Source organism: Dipodomys merriami, unplaced genomic scaffold, assembly GCF_024711535.1.
Source record: "Dipodomys merriami isolate MVZ:Mamm:240054 unplaced genomic scaffold, mDipMer1.0.p SCAF_394, whole genome shotgun sequence".
In the NCBI taxonomy this organism is placed as follows: domain Eukaryota; kingdom Metazoa; phylum Chordata; class Mammalia; order Rodentia; family Heteromyidae; genus Dipodomys; species Dipodomys merriami.
Window position 1 is genome coordinate 895165 of NW_027205537.1, and position 17500 is coordinate 912664.

Here is a 17500-nt window from a genome sequence, read left to right on the forward strand (position 1 = left end):
CTCCCATATTTCAAACCCAAACGTTAGCTAATAAAGTAAATTTCATCACTTAATAAGGGACATTTTAAAAAGTCACAAATACTTGCCTTATCATATGTTGTTTTATGTTTTCCCTATCTGTCTAACATAGTAAGAAATATGATTTTAAGTCTTGAATATGGGTACTCATCTGAGATGTGACAAACAAAATCAATCTTCTATTTTTCTTATTCCTCTATAGTACTAAATCTTAGTTTTCTTCTTTTTCCAAACTGTATAGGTAGTAGAAAGTATTATCCCATGTGAAATAAAATAATCACACACTATTTTACAAAACCATTTATAAAAATTAGTAGTTAGGATTACATTCTAAGTCATTTTTAAACTTTCTTTTTGACTAAAGATTAATCTTCTAAATGGATGAGATTATAATCATGTCTAGGTGCTTCAGGTCTCCAGTCTTGCAAATTGTTATTACAGATGAATGAATTATGGAAATATAAGCTGACATCAGTTCAAGTATATGCAGGATTGAACTCCATGGAATGTATATAAACTTTTCAATGTATTGACAGTTTAAGAGAATGACTATCAGGAAGTTGAAATCAGAGAGGAATAATAGTAAAGACATAGAATGAATTAAAAAATGGAACAAGGGGCAAGTACAGCTAGAATAGTCAATGTACACATGTGATAAAGGACGTCATAAATCGGAAATAAGTCTTGGAGAAGGGGTTGTTTGAGAATGATAGAAGGAGCCACTGTGATCCTGGAGTATTAGATTATTAGATGGATATATTTAATTGTACCACGCTTGCACATCCTTTTGAAACTCAGTTAAAAAACACAACAACAAATAAAAACACACAAAAAACACAACCAAACAGCAATCTCTAGAGAGTGTGAATATGACCTCTAAAAAATTTTAAGCAGTTAATAGAGGGCAGTCTTGGTAAAAGCAAACAAAGCTGCTCAAAGAGGGTAGTTTGGGGTAGGGGAGGATTATGAAGAGGTTTAAATAGATTGTCTAAGGTTATAAATCACCCACATCTGCTGTAAATATTATCTTTCTTCTGTGAGTTCTCTTTTTCTGAACTGGATACTCCTGTCCTGAGCCACAATTGATATCTTGTGAAGATACAATGTAAGAAACAAGGTCAAGAACCCATTACTCCACTGGAGAGATAACAATCATCTACGTTTTCTCTCATCTCTCTTCACTACTTTTTCTTCATACTTTTAAGTCAATTTATTTTGAATTACATTTTCCTTCTTTGTTATGGCAAAGTAATTGGTCAAATAATTCACTAAATATTATTTGCCATTTTTTTCTATCATGCTGTTTAATTGACTAAGCGAGTCCATTAAACTTTTCTTTTGCATTTGGTTGCCATGAAATAACATCTATGTTAATGAGGACAAATCTAATGTAAAATTTGTCTCCAGAAAACTAGTCCAAGAAGCTGTAATCACAAATATTTGGCTATGTTTTTCTTTTTTCTTTTACCTTGAAAGTCTCCTTGTGTCTAAAGTGCTCAGAAATAAGTACTCCATCATTTTTTGGTTCAATCAATTCTAACCTCAAAGATATATTTTGCTAACAAGATGCTTAGAGGAAACTGAAAAATACTCCATTTTTATCTTCTCTCTTAAGAATCTCCTTAGATACCATATTAGCAACAGTGAAGTTATTTTTGCAAAATTATTTCAATAGATTATTTTTCTCTTGGTCTTCCATTTGCTCAACAAGATGTATGGCGAATAGATTTAAATCACCCATATCTTGGATGACAGTGTCTATGACAAAAGGACAATGCTTCTGTGTCCTACTTCAAGGTCCTCTTTTTAGCTCTTGCCTGATTTCTAATTAATCATAGCTTCGTGGCTTAAAGTCTAGTGAAGCTGAAGGACTCTAAGGGCTCAGCCACTGCTACATCTTCATAGTTTCTCTTTTAAATCTCTTTTAACTTGCCACATTTGGATGTGGTATTTATTTTCATGTCTTCATTCAATCAGTTCTGCATTGTAGTGAGATAAATCGGCTGTGTAAAATCACGTTAGGTAGCAAAAATTTTAAGACAATGTATATCAAAAAGTTTTAGCCTCCCTTCACTGCTGAAGCTAAATCGGCTATGTAAAATCACGTTAGGTAGCAAAAATTTTAAGACAATGTATATCAAAAAGTTTTAGCCTCCCTTCACTGCTGAAGCCAATACACTTACCCAGGGCTTCTAAGAACATTATTTCCTAATCTATTCCATTTGCTCAATTCTTTTCTAAACCCAAAACTTTTTGCTCATGTAATAAGAGAATTCTTCACTATCTCATGTTAAAAAAGGATATTATATTTTGTATTTAATTTTTGGGGGGTGGATATTATATTTTGTGAGCCACTTAGAAATATGAAATCATTGGTTTTAAATACCCAATCAGATTTTTTTTCTGTTTCACTGCTTCACGTGCAAAGACATTGGGGAAAGTATTACAAACAGAAAAGTGTAAACCCAATACCTTCTATCATTGTGGAGGGAATTTTCTCCCTATATATTTTGACTCAAATTATCTTTTTTTTAGAAAATAACTGTTTGATAAACAAAGGTTAATTCACAAATTTTGATGCCTTCTTTTTTAAGAATTTTGTATTTAAATTCTACTACAACTTTGTTTCACACAGTGAGAGTATATATCCTGGGTAAGGACAATTCGCAAGGGAATCTACAGGATTTACATCAAGTTTTCTGAGGTTTGTTTGTTTAGTATGAAAAAGAGCCATCTTCGCCCACATTGCTTCCTATCTACTACGTCTCCATGGATTTCTTTGCATGAAAGCCTAATAACCCAGGCAATTTTAAATTTTCATAATAGGCTTAGTTGTTAAAAATTTTGAACAATTAAAATTTACCTATTATAACTTAAAAACTGTTTTGGAATTCTTTCATCAGAATGGCAAATTCACCAATCTTAATTCCACCTTTACCATAAAAATTTAACATGTTGTTTTCATGATATTGTGTCCATGCAACAATTATTTTCCAGTGGCTTTGTTATGTGTACATATGACTGTAGAAGCTGATGCTTAGCAAAATGAACTCCAAGACATGGAAACAGATTTTTTTATTTGTGGTTGTTGTTTTTGATGTACTATGTTATTTCTATTTTCTTTGGGATTTTCCCTATGGTTTATCCCTGCTGTATTTGATTTTGTTACCCTGTGTATTGTGTATACATTTACCTTAATTAGGGAAGGGAAGAGGAACAACAAAGGGGCGAGACAAAGGACAAAGGGCAAACCAATGCAACAGCAATACTCACAAGGCAATATTTTGGAAATGTACATTACAACTTGTGAGGGGTGAAGGGGCAAAGAAAACTGAGAAAAATGAGGGAGAGATAACAAGTTTGAAAAGTTATGTATTCACTACCTTCCAATTTCTGTTACCCCACTGTACAGCACTTTGATCATAGAATTTAAAAAATAAGCTGCATAAAATATAATTTCACTGTATTGGTACAGTAAATATTATTGTTTATATGTTACCATTTTAAAAATCAATGCTGTTTGGCAACTAATTTGAATTAATTACCCCTTCTTTATCAGAGGGTCATCAACTTGAATGTTATCCAACTAGACAATATTTTCACAATACACTTGCCAATATTTTGAAAAAAGAATAAATTTAGTACTTTCTCGTACTAAAACTGAAAACAGATTAATTCTATGGAAACCCATAACTTTTAAAAGTAAATAAGTTTTAAGAGGACAGAATATATGTGTTCTTCAAAATTCTTATAACTAATAACTACTTCATTTTAAAATTCTCAACATTCCATACCTGGGATATTCAAAACAGTACCTGTTTGCATGCTATGAAATTCTGCATTAGATACAGTTTCCAATGAGGCGTTGCAGATTGAGAAGTCAACAGAAAAATAGCCACATTCTGGTAGAGGATAAAACTATGAAGCATCTGTAATAATTAATTCTTCAAGAGTAAATAATTGTTCATCATAGTAAGAAATTATTCCTATGACCATCAATCCCAAGATTTATGCCATAAAGTCACCCTAGACAAACAGTTTCCAACTTGTAAGGTGCACCTTAAAATTCCTTAATTCACATCATGAATAGCTTATCTCTATTGTGAAAAAATAGTACATCTCTGCTAATGTGATGCCCTCCTTGTAATGGAAAGAACACCACAATAAACTGAGCTGCATCATTTTCCCCCCAGTGGTATTCTTGAGATCAGAACACTTGCAAATATTATTTATATTTATACTTTTTAACTATCATGAATATTCAGGATGCTTAGATCAGAAAGTTATGGTTCAAAGCCCACCTAGGCAGGAAGTTTTTTTAGATTCTTATCTCCAGTAACCTTCTCAGAAAAAGCAGACACAGGAGGCACTGAGGATGAAGTGGTAAGGCACGAGCATTGAGCATAAATAGGCTCAGAGACAGTGTCCCAGCCCAGAGGTCAAGGTTTAGGACAAGGCAATAAAACAAAAACAAAAATGAAAACAAACCCCAAACCTAACATTTTTACCATTGTATAAAGAAGCTCATAATTAAGGAAATGGCTTCCTGTGTTACATTTAGGAAGAAGAAAGGAGATGTCACACAATAACTCTCTTCATAACATATTATACTACACCCTCAAAAAATTGCTTGTTCCAAATTTATAAATTGCTGTCATCATTTGTTGGCAACTCGGTCTAGATTATTCACATTATCATGTTATACATGAACTGTTGGAATTATCTATTAACTAAATTCTAATTGTAACTCTTGAAAGTTTTTTCTAGGAAAATCATTTGTGAATTTTTCAATTAAACCGTCTAGTTAAAAAGACTTTTGTGGTAGCCTATAAAACACGAAATTACAAATAAAACAAAAATATTTACTTTAAATCTCAATTCTAATTTAGCATGGTCTATAAAGTCCTACATTACATAACTGTGCTATTTCTCCAGGCTTAATCTTTTGTAATCCTTCATCAGTTCTTTGGAATCCAACAGAATGATGCTTACTTACTTTCTCATTTTTCTGCATGGGAATCATGAGCATTTTGCATATAGGAATATTCTGTAATGAAGAGAGCATTAAAAACAAGTGAGGATTATATATGTGTTGCATTTCAATAGGAAACTTGACTTCTTAAAACTTAGTGACAAAATTAGCCCAAACTTCCAACTGTGTTTTCCTTTCTTGTTGTTTGGTTTGTTTTATTGAGACAAAACGATCCTACCTATTCCAAGGAAGGTATGACTATGTAATTCCACTCTCTAATCTCCTGTCTTAGTCTGAGTGCTCCAGTCTTGTATCACATTGCCCTGGCATAGTTTGTTGGTTTAATTAGTCTAGAAACATACTATTAATTCTGAACTTCTCTGATGATCTTATCCACTAGACTGACTGCTCAAAGTGTTTCTGTACAATTTTCAAAGATGTTCTAACATTTGTCACAGAATATAAACATTTTCAGATGCACCTATAAGGTCTCTGATTCATTCCTCCATGGATCTGATCCCTTTAATAATTAGTAGACTCTCTTACTATATCTGGTCCCTACCTATGTAATATTCTCAAGATTTTGGATAGAAAGTTCACTTGAGGACTTTCTAATATTAAACATTGTCACTTGATTCTAGTCTTAATCAGGACATATTTTCTATTATTTTCTAACTTTTCTACATATTCTAAGAATTGCTTCAATTTGTATTTGTGTGTGCACTCATAAGTGCCTCTGTGTATATGTGTATGTTTATATGTATGTATGCAAAAGCCTCCAGCTCTTATTAGCAATCTTGCTCCTGACTGGTATTCTAGCGTTTGGCTGGTTAATTATAAGTAGTGTCCCAAAGCCTGTTCAGCCCAGGCTGGATGCAAACTGAACTTCCCAGACTCCTTTACATCCTTTGGTTTTATTTTTTTCCAGGAGTATCAACTTTTCAGCTACTAACATGTTTGTGAGTGTAAAGTCTAAGATGTAGGCCACATATAAAACTGAAGAATTCATATAAAGATAGATGTATATACACATTATATATCCTGAGTGTACACTGTTAGTAATGTGATTGTAAGCTGAGTGGTGATGAGATCTGAGAATTAGGGTTCAAAGAGAGCTCGGGTAGGAAAGTCCAGGAGACTATTTTTTCCAATAACTACCAGAAGACTGGAAGTTGCATTGTGGCTCAAGTGGGAGAGTACTAGCCTTGAGCTGAATAGCAGAGGGACAGCACCCAGTCCCAGAGTTGAATTGCCATGGTCAACAACAGCAAAAAAGAATATAAGAAAAAGAAAGAAATTTAATGTGATCGTAGCCACGAGGTTCAGTGCTAGGATAATCCCTGTTCTCTCAAGATGGACTCTTTTTTTCCAATTAAGGCTACGATCATATATCTGACTTGCATTGGGAACAGAATCATTCTTCCATTCTACTTTTTACAAATTTATGTGATTAGAAAGCATGATTTAGAAAGGGAGTGGCCTCATGCTTCATGTTCCACTTAGGAGTAATGCTTTCTTTATATCACTCCCATAACTCTACATGCTGGACTTGGCTTCATTGTTTCAATGTTGTCTTAATTGTAGACTCTTCTATATTGTATTGAACCCTTATACTTAAACACAGCACTTTTCTTTCTCCTATTATTGCTATTATGTCTCCTACTGTTAACTCATGACACTTGGAAAATTAATGCACAGCACATACACTCACAAAAAATGATCATAGAACCTTCTTACCATTTAAAATTCGCCTTAATTTACAGAGCACTTAAGAAGCTTGAACAAAATGTTCTCATGGATAACGTATTTATAAGCAATTTAAATTTCACATTTACTCTTTTCTAAGTTGTCTCTGAAACACGTGTTACCACATGTCCAAATGTGTCCTTGTGCTATTTCAATTAACCCAGAAATCATTCATTTTATCTTGAGCAGCACCATAGATTGTTACTGGAAGTAAGTGGAATTAACTGTTACTGGAAGTAGAAACTGATCCCAGGAGAGGAATTGAAAATAGAGGAATGACAAAGTTCAAATAACCTTTTGCTTTCCTTTTTACTGTACCAGAAAAGAATCAAAGGTTTGGGGAAACTCTGTCCCTTTTTTGAGTGTGTTCTTTACTCATATAAAACTTGTCGGTAAACTTCTAGTTGAGAGTATTAAAAAAGGAAACAATATGCCATTTGAAGGCCAGCATAGAACAAAGGAAATAACTTTGTTTTAAAAGTTTTCTACTGCACAGAAGCAAAGCTATGGAGGTTTTAAAGTGTCTTATGGATGGATGTCCCACTCCTGAGATGAATCTCTTGTTGCACGAGTCAGTTATCAAACCCTTTATTCTGGTCCTGAGTTTTCCATAGCAATAAGGATTTCAAAAAAGCAGGTCCAGTGAGTATGATCAACAAAAAGAGCCTATTCTCAAACCAGTACTCCTTTAAGGAGGTCTCAAAGAAATACCTGAGGTTTATTTTATTTGCTAGTTTGTTCAGTTTGTGCTGGTTCTGGGGCTTGAACTCAGAGGTTGGAACCTGTCACTGTACAGTTGTCTTTCCTGCCCACCTGCTAAAATCTAAATACTCTACTGCTTGAGCCAAAACTCCACTCTGGTTTTTTGGTCTTTAATTACAGATAAGTGCTTCATGGACTTTCCTGAGCAGGCTACTTTTGAATCACAATCCTCTGGTCTCAACCTCCTGAGTAGCTAGTATAACAAGCATGAGTCACCAGCACCCGGCTACTATTTGCATTTAGTGCAGTTAATGGCACTAAGTAGAAAGAATGGAAATCTGAATCAAATGATGTGACATTGCAGCTTTTCAGAATAATTGAGGTAACAATAAATATGTACTCCTTTTCCATTTTGTCACATTAATGACTCATGAGCTAGGAACCCTTACATTAGCATCCTCTTCCATCTGTGTAGGTGTATTTAGTATCAGGAAATATTCATAGAGAAATAGAGAAAAACAGATTTTTAGAAAGCAAAGGAGATTAGGTATGAAAGGACAGCATAGAAGGAGATACATTTATCACACAGAGATTAAGAACTAGCCTAAGAGATCTAGAATGATGAAGGCAAAGAGGAATAAAACAAGTTGATAACCAGTTCTTCACTAACCAACAATGGTTCCCTAGAATGTTTTCTGCTATACTTTAGTTACTATCATGTATTCCTTCCATCTGGAGTTATTCCTTCCCTTCTGTCCCAACCGTTAATTAGCCTATGCCTTTTTGTGCCATGACTGTACAAAAAGGTTTCCCAATCTCACTTAGACTACCCTTCTAATTGTGATTAGCAGTGAACACTCAAAATCATGGAATCTTTAAATTTCCATAATTAATCTTCACCTGACATCTAAGCACATTCCTGGCATTAATTGCTGTGACCTTATGAACAAAACTTTTTTTTCAACACAGTATCCTAATATAGATAAAGTGCATGAATTAGGGACTATTGTCAGGTATCAGTATGGAAGGAGCAATTATATATTCCAAGTATGTGTTCTTTATTTTGCATTTGCTAACTAAATGTTGTTGTTGTTGTTGTTGTTGTTTTGCCAGTCCTGGGGCTTAAACTCAGGGATAGGGAATTATTCCTCAGCTTTTTTCCCCCCGCAAGGATAACCCTCTACCACTTGAGGCACAGCACCATTTCCAGTGTTTCTTTTTCTGTTTATGTGGTACTGAGGAATTGAACCCAGGGTTTCACACATGATAGGCAATCACTGTAACATGAAAACACATTCCCAGAGCCCTAAATGAGTTTCTTAAGATGGCATTACACTTTCATTTTGTAACTATGTATCATAAATTTGGACAGAAATTTTTGCTAGTAAAGGACATTTAACAGAATACTGAGTCCAGTATGTCTAGATGGACAATGAAGAACCGTCATGGTCTAGCCAGGCACAGAGGGGCTTACCTCATGGAGCTGGTACAACAGACTGAGCAAGAAAACTCCTGACCCACAGCCCACCTCCAGAATGGGAGGGCCACCTTTGTTCCAGCCACATGGGGCGCTGGGTCACCTCCTCCAGCACCTATCCAATCATTTCCTGAGAGAAAGGGGAAAAAAAAGGTAGAAGGTCAAAATTACACTTAAGCCAGGTGTAGGTGGCTCAGTCCTATAATTCTAAGTACACAAGAGGCTGAGATATGAGGATCATGGTTCATAGCCAAACCAGGCAGGAATGACTGTGAGACTCTTATCTCCAAAAACCACCAGAAAACCAGAAGTGGTGCTGTGAGTCAAGTGCCAGAGCACGATCCTTGAGTTGAGGAACTCAGGGACAGCGCCTGGGCCCAGAGTTCAAGCCCCATGACTGACAAGATGTGGACTTCCCACCACAAGAAGTGGACTGAATAGCACCCATTGTCTTAGGGAGCATTAATAACATACACCCTCTGAGCTCTTTCAGGGTATCTTCCTGTCATATGCTCACAGAATTGCTGAGAATCATATCTGACGGCCCCTCCCTCTGTGCCTGACCCTGCTCCAGAGATTCCTCTGTGTTAATCCCTTGTTTCCTAACAACTGTCACATGAGGAGATTCAAGTCCAATTGTCGAAGCCCAACCCATAGCTTCACCTGTGGTCAAGAATCGGCTGCTGTAGACTAAGAGTTTGGGACAATCCATCTAAACGAATGACTGAGCCTGGAACTATATGTCTACCATCCTAACTACAGAGGACACGGCCTGGTGGTGCATGCCTGTCACAGAGAGGAGGATTGCAATCCAGCCCAGGCTGAGCTTATATTGTCTCCATCTCAGAAATGCCCAAGACATAAAAGCTTAGCTCGCATGGTAGAAGGCCTGACTGACAAGCCTAAGGCTTTGATGTCAAACCCTAATATATAAAAAAAGAATCAGAGGCCCAGTGCTGGAGGCTCATGCCTATAATCCTATCTACTCAGGAGGCTGAGATCTGAAAATCACATTTCAAGACCTGGAGTGTGACCTATGTTGTTGCGCTCCATACTAGCAAGGCTCATATCCTTACTAAGTCTTGGCCATGGTCTCTGTACCCCTGGGAAGCCACCCCCTGTGGGCCACACTCCTATGTCCTCCCAAGCTCCCACTATCACTAACCCGACCCAAGAGAGTACATAGTTCCAGGCCACAGAGATCCCTTGTTCTTGTAATTTAACAAGGCTGAGTCCCCACAGAACTCAGCTGTGAAGCCCATGCACCCCCCAAAGATAACAGGTAGAAGTTACCAAAGCATCCAGCCTCCTTGTGACAACCCATTTCTACTCACACACACACACACACACACACACACACACACACACACACACACACACACATCCAGACCGGTGATAGAACACTCGTCTTTGTAGCACCTGCAATTTGCCAACCGATCACTCAACTTAGTGCTGTCAATCTGTACAAGAAAAAGATGATCTCTCTTTCTCTGTCTCTGTCTCTCTATCTATGTCTCTCTCTGTCTCTCTGTCTCTGTATCTCTCACTGTTTCTCCATGTCTGTCTCTGTCTCTCTCTTTCTCTTTGTCTTTCTGTCTCTCTCTGTCTCTTTGTCTCTGTCTCTGTCTTTGTCTGTCTGTCTGTCTGTCTGTCTGTCTGTCTGTCTGTCTGTCTGTCTGTCTGTCTCTCTCTCTCTCTCTCTCTCTCTCTCTCTCTCTCACACACACACACACACACACACACACACACACACACAGACTCAGAGCTCTGCCTCTCCTGAGTTTGTTCAAGAGCAGAAGGACCGGGAGCACCAGCAGAAGCTGGCAGAGCTGGGAAATGTGATCACCCTGTGAGAACTATTGACAGCTGGGGTGGGGGCGGGGGGAATAGGCCAATCTTATGTGTGTGTGTGGGGGAGTTCCTCCCAGATATTCACCTTCTGTTCTGACCCCCAGCATCCTCACCTCCTACTGGGCTTTCTCTGGGACCCTCTTCAGGTGAAAAGGGTGACCAAGCACAGAATACAAGGGCTCACACAACAAGGAAGGGTCCATCTTCTGCATCCAACACCCCCATCCTCAGAAAAAAAGGAAAAGACTCCAGAAGGCAGGTGTGGACATGCTGTTCCCCACCTCTGACTAAAACCCCAGGTTCCCACCAGGGAGAAGGGTGCAGATGCACCCCTGTTTGGCTCCCACTGCTCCAGGCCAGGGGCTCTTTGGTGCCCACTCCTCACCTAATCCTGCATCTCCCCGTTTCCTAGGACATTGGCCACTAGGGATGGGAGTGGGATCCTTGGTCAACACCCACCCCCACCGCTGGGGCACATTTGTGGCAGGGCCTGGACCAAACTGTGGGGCATGGGGGAGGTGTGGCTTCCAGGTCAGGAGGGGTATGAGAGGGATAAGGGGTCCCGGGGCGTGGGCCTGTGTGGCAGCCATTCACACATGCTGCTGGGAGAAGCTCTTGGGAGCTGCTCTGGGTGGGGTGAGCAGTGATGGCAGAGGTGTGGCAGACACTCAGGCCCAGAGAAGAGGACAGGGGTGCCAGGACCAGGTCAGGGCTGCAAGCCAGCTGGTGGCACACTGTGGCACCATTGCCTGAGGATTCCAAGAGGCACCGTGGGTCTGAGCCAGCAGCACCAGGTTTGAAATGCTGCTCCTCAGGGAATTGGGGGAGGGAGCCAGGGCCTAGGCAGGCATGTGGTGGGGCTGATCAAGGCCTCTCCTCATAGGCCTCGAGTCTCTTGCTCACCACTCAGCCAACTCTACCTTCCTCAACTACTGGTAGTGGTATCAACCAACAGAGGGAATCTTGGTGAGACAGAGCATCATAAAATGTGGGCGTAGCCTATATGCGTATATCCCATTGGACACAAAGAACCATGAAAGAATGGGGGTGTGGCTGGAATCCTGTGATGCAGGCAGAATTGGCGGAGTCAAGATGACAGCAGAACCTTTCCCAGGGAACTATGTACAATCCAGTTGGGTACAAGAGGGTGACCTGCTTTAGCCGGATGGCTGCACAGATTATTGTGTATGTCTGTTTGTTGTCAGTCCTGGACCTTGAACTCAGGATCTATGCACAGTCTGTGAGCTGCTTTTGTTCAAGGCTGTCCCGGTACCATTGGAGCCATACGATTCTCCTTCTGGCTTTGTTGGCACAAGTTGGACAGGGGTCTCAAGGACTTTCTTGCCTAGGGTAACTTTGACCATGATCCTCCTATCACAGCCTTGTAAGTATCAAGGAGGATTGCTGAGAGTCACTCATGCCAGGTTAATCATTGGTCTTGCTAATGTTCTTGCATGGACCGGTAAGTTCCCAATCCTCAGGTTAAAGTGTAGGAGCTAGAGATTACAATCCGAATCCTGGTCCTGCCACCTCCAAATGGAAGGAGATAATAAGAAACTCATTCCTATCCATATGATTACCAATGGAATGTGATGTATGTCATGATTGAACGGGAAATTCTTGAATGATTCTAGGACAAAATTATACACAGTTATATTATGGTACACTGATTGATTTTAATTAATACTTTATGAAGCATTTAAACAATCACATTCATTAAATGGAGGCATAATGAAATACCTGAGAATTGGGTGTCACATAGTATAAAGGTATCATTTTTTCTGCCAGGACTGGGATTTAGACTCATGGACTGGTTAACCCTGTTGCACTTTGTGGAAAGGGGAAGCTTGCCTCCTTGAAGTCTAAAAATTCAAGTCTGCTCCTTAGGCCTGAAATCAATCCCCACCACTAGAAAACATCTTATTTGTGCATATTTTAAATATATGATTTATATTTGTGTACATATTTTGATTACATATTATGCTGACTGTAGTTATTCACTTTATTTTTTGTTTTAGTCATGAATTGACTGTTCATTTTATTAACTATTATGACATTTAGAACAGTGATTACATTGATTACATAGGATCCTCAGCTCTCTGCCTCCTGAGTACCTAGGATGATAGGCACGTGTCAGCAGCGACTAGCTTCCACTTCAAGTTTCTAAGTGGTGAATAGGAGGTAAAAGTCTCATGGGACCTTTTATGTCTGGGATAGTTTTCAAACCAGATCGTCAGATCTAAGCTTCCTAATTAGGCAGGATGACAGACCTCAGCTACTACACACATAGAACGTAACACTCTGTTGCTTCACGTAGTATGGTGTTACCCATGATCCCCACAGGTAAGTGTCAGTGCCTAGGCCGTGAGTTCAAAGCTCATGATCAAGAAGCATAAACCAAAACAATTTTCTGCAGGAGACAACTTACTAGTGTTAGGTATATATATAATTTTGGCCCTGACATGGGACATATCTGAGCCACAAGTTTCTCATCTGCACAATCATCTTACTTGTGGAGCTCTTACAAGAACCAGATGAAAAAATGCACCCCGTGAAGGACTCAGCACACAACAACCCATGAAGGACTCATCACATACCTGTATCCCACATAATGTCATTAGAATTAGTGTTTTCATCAGTATTACCATTATTTCAGAAACACACAAACAGTCCAAATTTAGATTTTAGGGGGGCGAGGTTTTATTTGGGGGGGGGGGAGTCAGCCACGGAGATTTCACTGAAAGGTTGGGATACTGTCCTAAGATCTTTTGCCCAGGCTAGAACTCTACCACTTTAAGCCACAGATCAGAGTTTCTCAGACTTCTTGCCAGGGCTGGGTTTTAAACCCACCAGTGTCAGAGCTCAGCACCCGAGTATCTTGGATGACAGCGGTGAGCAAGCCAAAAGAATCTAGTCTGTGGAGCTTGGATGCAGCGGTTTACCTCTGGCTAAGTAAGGTTAGATGTCAGCTGTCAGCTCTAGACTCCCAGCTTGCTCTGTGATGAAGTAATTACCGTGTTATCCTTATATAGTTGCAGTCAGAACATTCTATCTATCCTTTTTTTGGTGCCAGTCCTGGGTCTTGAGTAAAGGTCTAGACACGGTCTCTAAGTCTTTATGCTCAAAGCAAGTGCTCAACTGTTAGTGCTACAGCATGACTTCTGAATTTTTCTATGCACATGGTAGTGAGGAATCAAACCCAGAGCTTCCATTCGTACAGATGTATATTGGAAAGTTTTTCTTAGAATCTCCCGCCATTCATTAGTGGCGGGACCTCCAGCCTAAGTTGCCGATTTCAGCTTGGCTTCCCTAATAGCCCGCTAAACATCAGCAATGTAGGTCATGTACGTTGTCTGGGCATTGTTATTTAGACCCAGGATGGTCACAATACAAAGGAAAAAAAAGTAAAACCACCTGCTTGAACCTCTCTGTTTATCCTTCTCCTATTTATTTTTTTTTTGCCAGCCCTGAGATTTGAACTTGGGTCCTAGGATCACAAGATTGGCTGGGGCAGAGATGGGAAGGCCTGAGTTCAAGACCAGTGCTTGGCCTAAAACAAAATAATAATAATAAGGCCCTGGCTAGGAATTTTCACCATTTTTCTGGCAGGCCTGGGATTTAAACTCAGGGTCTGGGTAACTATGTGGCACTGTGGGTGAAGGGGAAGATCACTGTCCTTGAAGACAAGAAGCTCAGACAAGTTCCAGGGCCTGAATTGAAGCCCCAGCTCTGGAAAAAATAATACTCATATATGAGATCTATCTACATACATGGGTTTACTCCATATGACATTTGTTACCCTTATTTATTTAGTATTTTTACACATATTACATTTATTTTATTACATCATATCACATATACTGAGACACAGGACTTTCACAGAATAGGAAAAAAAGTGTCAAAATTGACTACTTACTTCATGAATACATTTTTAGCAATGCTGGGATTTCAACACATACTACAATGCACAGTCCATAAATGGTGTCACAGTTTTAGTACCCCAGCCTCCAGCAAACTGAGTTGCTAGGAAATTCTGAGGACCTGTGATCAAGCCACAGTAGTGCCATACACACACACACACACACACACACACACACACACACACACACACACACACACACAGAAGGACTATGAGGATATGATTAAATTATATACATATTATTACCAATTATTAGTTATTAAATTATGCCTCCATTTAATGAAGTATTATCATTGAATATTTATAAAAGCATTAATAAAAATATTTGTTGCCGGGCGCTGGTGGCTCACGCCTGTAATCTTAGCTACTCAGGAGGCTGAGATCTGAGGATCGCTGTTCAAAGCCAGCCCGGGCAAGAAAGACCGTGAGACTCCTATCTCCAATAAACCACCAGAAAGCCGGAAGTGGTGCTGTAGCTCAAGCGGTAGAGCGCTCGCCTTGAGCTGAAGAGCTGAGGGACAACGCCCAGGCCCAGAGTTCAAGCCCAACGACCGACAAAAAAATAAATAGATAAATAAATAAATAAATAAATAAATAAATAAAAATATTTGTCAATATCCTTAATCATACCATGATACTAGAATGAAAGATATAAATTCAATAATTTCTGTGTGGCATTCTAAAATAGAATCATGAATTAACTGCAAATTTAATTATTACTTTATAACATTACATTAGCATTCACATAAATAGGAATGAGTTTATTAGGATCTCCTTCCATTTGTGGGTGGCAGTCCATTTGAATTACAGGCCTGGGTAGTTTACTTCGAATGGAAACCATTGGAATGAAACTGTGAAGATTTCACATTGTCACGAAAAAAAAAGAAAGCCAGGTTGTCAGTGGCTCCTGCCTATAATCCTAGCTCCTCAGGAGGCTGAGATTCCAGTTTGGATTCAGCCTGGGCAGGAAAGTCAGCAACACTCATATTTCATAAGAGATCACTGGAATACAAAACAAAACAAAGCAAAACAAAAAACCTTGAGTGGCTCCATGGCTCAAATTGCAGAGCACTAACCTTGAGCAAAAGGAGCTCAGGGACAGGTTCTGGATGATGGGCATTCAGCAGGTTGCCCATGCACAGCCCCCCAACCTGGACAAGCTGCTTCACCGGGCTCATGGTGGCCTGCAGCTCCTCTGCAGGTTCTGACTTTCATTGCCCTCACTCTCGCCTTTGCTGCTGACAAGAGACATGGCTCACATTGGAAGAAACCAGTATACATTCTTCCCCCCTCCCCAAAAGCAAAGAAACATGCAGAAATGTCAGAGGCAAACCTAAGAGATGCTCTTGCTGGGGCCTGAGCTAACTAAACAGCCCCCAATTTCATACCTGCCTCCTGCGATCTGAGATTATCTCTGCTTCAGCCCCTTTGCTAGTCCACAAGCTACACAAAATTCTGGGAGCAGCAGCTCCTGTGGCAGGCAAACTTCCCCTTACACAGGCCAAGCCTCTTCTGAGCATCTCAAGGCGAACAGCCCAAACTCAGGAGCTCACCTTGCTCCTGCTCCATCCTGGGGATCAAGGACAGTGATCCCATGGATCTCCTCCAAGGACAAAGGCTACATCAAAGACTGGGATGGTCATTCTGCAGACCTTTCCCACCCAGTCCCCTCACCCCAATCCCAATTCTCCCTGTTGAACCTGAAGACCATGTCTGCACCCTGAAGACGCCAAAGACATCCTGAGGTGCTGTTGGCCCCCGGCTGCCCTGGAATCCACCTCCTTTCTCTGTCCTTCACCAGCTCTCTCTCTTTGGCCTATGGGGAAACTGGTTGAAACCAATGTAAGACTGCTTCAGAAACATGGGAAAGAGAAAGGAGCCATAGAAGGAAGAAGCCTGAAAATACAGACTTGCATTTGTGCCTCTCTGTCTCTGTCTCTGTCTCTCTGTCTCTCTCTGTCTCTGTCTCTCTGTCTTGTCTCTCTGTCTCTGTCTTTGTCTCTCTGTCTCTCTGTCTCTCTGTCTCTCTCTGTCTCTGTCTCTGTCTCTATCTCAGCCTCTGTCTCTCTGTCTCTCTGTCTCTGTCTCTCTGTCTCTGTTTCTGTCTCTGTCTCAGCCTCTGTCTCTCTGTCTCTCTCTCTGTATCAGCCTCTGTCTGTCTGTGTCTCTGTCTCTCTGTCTGTCTCTGTCTCTGTCTCTGTCTCTCTGTCTCTGTCTCTCTCTGTCTCTCTGTCTCAGCCTCTGTCTCTCTGTCTCTGTCTCTGTCTCAGCCTCTGTCTCTCTGTCTCAGCCTCTGTCTCTCTGTCTCTGTCTCTGTCTCAGCCTCTGTCTCTCTGTCTCTGTCTCAGCCTCTGTCTCTCTGTCTCTGTCTCTGTCTGTCTCTGTCTCTGTGTCTCTGTCTCTGTCTCTCTGTCTCTCCATCTCTCTGTCTCTGTCTCTGTCTCTCTGTCTCTGTCTCTCTGTCTCTGTCTCTTTCTCCTAGCTACATACTGATCATGACAGTAGTGGGATATGAACTCAGGGCCTCACACTCTTGCTCATCTTTTGTGCTCAAGGCAGGTGCTCTATCACTTGAGTCACACCTACACTTCTGCCTTTTTTTCTGGTTCATTGGAACTAAAAGCCTCTGGGATCCTCATCTCTCAGCTACCTCGGGAGCCAGGATTACAGGCGTGATCCTTGTGTGTCATTGGTACAGTGTGTAAGCCATGCCCTCGGGTGGCTCTGTCTAGATGCGGGGTAGATCCAGGGTGCGGGGATCAAATGGGGTTTGACCCTGGTGTTCAGGGGCTGGGGGAGAGACCTCAGACTTTCA